Here is a 3,196-nt window from a genome sequence, read left to right on the forward strand (position 1 = left end):
GAAACAATGAAATAAAAATTACTTTCTTCAATTTAGTAATTAGGATGCTGATGAGCACCCTGGCATGTCAAGTTACAGTGAACATGACATGCGATGACATGCAGCACTTGTTCATTAATCTGAATACTATCTAGCAAGGCCAGCAGTGGCTCAGTCAGTAGGGGCTTGGACTGGGAATCGTAGGGTCGCCAGTTCAAGTCCACAACACAGACTTGAAATATGGAAGGTGGACTGCTACTTGGAGAGGTCCCAGTTCACCTCCTAGGCCTTTGAGCAAGGCACCGGACACCTCCAATCTCCCCTCCCCATTGCTCCCCGGGCGCTGCACAATAGCTGCCCTCTGCTCCTAGTACTAGGATGGGTTAAATGCAGAGGACCAATTTCACTGTGTGTGCTCTGCTGTGTGCATGTATGTGAGTAATAAAGAGGGTTTCATCCTCCGATTCTATCTAAGGGAATGCATTTGTCACAGATGTCCTATGATATTTTCATTTTGAGTTCCCAGCAGCACAGATACTCCAAAAAATGCAGCTCTTTCACCATTATGTTGAATAATAAGATGCTTTTCTGAATTAATACAATATATAGTACTTCTTGTAAAGATTGTTACGTCAACTTTTTCCAAGATCAGAAACAAACTTGAAGTCTCAACATTTTTATTTATTTATTTGTTTCTATTTGTTAAAGTATTCCCACCAGCGTGACCATAAATCCAACTCTATTTTGAACATTATTGAAGGTTAATCCATATGTTCAACTATTCCTTTTCACCATTATTTCTCTAGAAGTTCCTCACTAACTATTTTCTTTGTAACTTCCTAACTCAATTAGTGCAATTACAACATTCAAGCCACTTTTAATGCCTTTTAAACTGCGTTTGACTCGACAGCAAGCTAAATTCAAACCCTTAAATCTAATAAACCACACCAAAATATGCACTCTTACATCTTACAATCGTTTAAGTCCAAGAAAGATTCATATCTTTTCTAAAAATAACGCCATCAGCCAACGACAACATGATTATACTTCACTGCATGTACTTTTATGCAGATTGAGATCCTTTTGCATACTACAAAAATGAAAGTACATGCAATATATTAAAACCTTTGGTAAATCATGTCCTATTTAAATTGATTTGGTAAAAAGAAATTCAGAAATCTTCCCCTCTGTGTCCAAAATGCCTCTCATTTCTTTCGATGCAGCCACACCATTAAAAAAAGCGATTAATCAGCGAGTATTTCCTCCACTTCTCTGCTCCTTCTAGCCGAAATCGTGATGAACTTTGAATCCACTGTTAATCACACTAACTATACCTCCTTTTCTTTCCTGTGCCTTTAGAAATCCCACCCCCAAAAACACTCCTGGTCCTGTGCCATCTCTGCAATAAAAGGAAACACTTAAGCTGCCTACGTTTCCCACAGTCCTCAGCTGCTGGCAGGCAGAAAAGACTGTAATTTGCCTGTCTAATTACCAAGCTATTTAAAGTGGCATGCATGTGTGTGTGTGTGAAGATGTGGGGGTGGACACAAGGCAACACTGCTCTTGTACAATATGCACACACACACACACACACACACACACACATTGTAAACGCCTTGAGCTTCACAGGAGAACAGAGACACACACACGATGAGGAGCTACAATAAAGCTGTCAGAGTCTGTACAGCTCGGGGAAAAGAGAGCAGAAAAAGAGAGGATTGAGAGATAAATGAAGAGCAGACAAAAGGAGAGTTGAATAATTCATGGATGTTTTTTTTCTGCAGAGCTTTTCTTTGTCATCATCTCTCTCCCTCTCTCTCTAACAGGGTATCTTCACCTCACAAATATACGGCGCTGAGCAAGAAGAGGATGTTCCTGAAGTAAAACCTAGACAACAGTTTCTATTGAGAGAGAGAATGTGACATGAGGCTGTTTGTGCTGCATGTTCTGCAAGATGCATGACGATTTGTGCTTTTAATTTATCAAAGGTCATATCAGAAACAACAGGAATCTGAATGGGATGATCCTCTGTTTGTTGTTTTGTGTTAATCCATGGAAGATTATAACTTCACAACAACAGAAATGAACTTTAAATTTGCTTTACTGTTCATTTACATTCAGATATTTCAACCTAGGATCATGTTAACTTTGTATAAACTAGGTAATTAAAAAGTGCCGCCTAAGGGGATAAAGGGGCAACATGCTTCACTTATTCAACAAGGATGCAAGTTTAAATAGGTGGGAATTCATGACATTTGGTACAGGATCAGCTTTAATAATTTGGATAAATCAGAGATGAAAAACAGAATTCAACACGTGGTAAACTGTATGTATGCAACTTAACTTTGATCAATATATGGAGTATAGCCTTCCTACTTCCTACTATGAAAGAGACTATTTATTGCTCACATACCCATTAAACTGGCATATTTATTTGTAGTATTAAAACTGCTTTTATCTACTGGTATTTGTGTGATGTAGACATCTTTTCAAACAGTTTTGAAACTTAATTTTTGATCTCGCTGTAAACTGCATTTACATAATCTTATATTTCACAAGACAAGATGGCAGATATGAAACAATGAAGCTACAATAATAATAAATCATTCAGATGAGGCTTTTAAATGACCCTAAAGAACATGAGTGTGTGTGTGTGTGTGTGTGTGTGTGTGTGTGTGTGTGTGTGTGTGTGTGTGTGTGTGTGTGTGTGTGTGTGTGTGTGTGTGTGTGTGTGTGTGTGTGTGTCACTCAGCTAAATAAAGCCGTGGAGTGTCAGGCTCAGCATCTCTGCATTGCGTGTTCATTGTGCTGCGGGGAAAGCAACAGCAGCAACCCCACGGGTGATGCACCGTGTCAGCAAACACATAACAATAGATTGTCTGGTGTCACACACACACATACATACACACACTCACACCCACACACACACACACACACACACACACACACACAGTCACAATGGATGTTTTGGGAGTGACTCCCGGCTGCCTCATGTAATGCATCACGTAGCCTGGTACAAACACAACACAGGGATGAATAAATGCTGCCATGGATTTAAAAAACTAACAGATATTTAGAAATCTTTTTGAAGAAGAAAGCTTTTCAGGCCTACATGTAGATAGCAATATTTCTGTCAAACCTGAAGTGTTTCTAAGCTACAAGTACACACAAAAGCTGATCAGCATCAATATGAAGTGTTACCTCCACATATACTGAG

Source organism: Eleginops maclovinus, chromosome 15 (assembly GCF_036324505.1).
Source record: "Eleginops maclovinus isolate JMC-PN-2008 ecotype Puerto Natales chromosome 15, JC_Emac_rtc_rv5, whole genome shotgun sequence".
In the NCBI taxonomy this organism is placed as follows: Eukaryota; Metazoa; Chordata; class Actinopteri; order Perciformes; family Eleginopidae; genus Eleginops; species Eleginops maclovinus.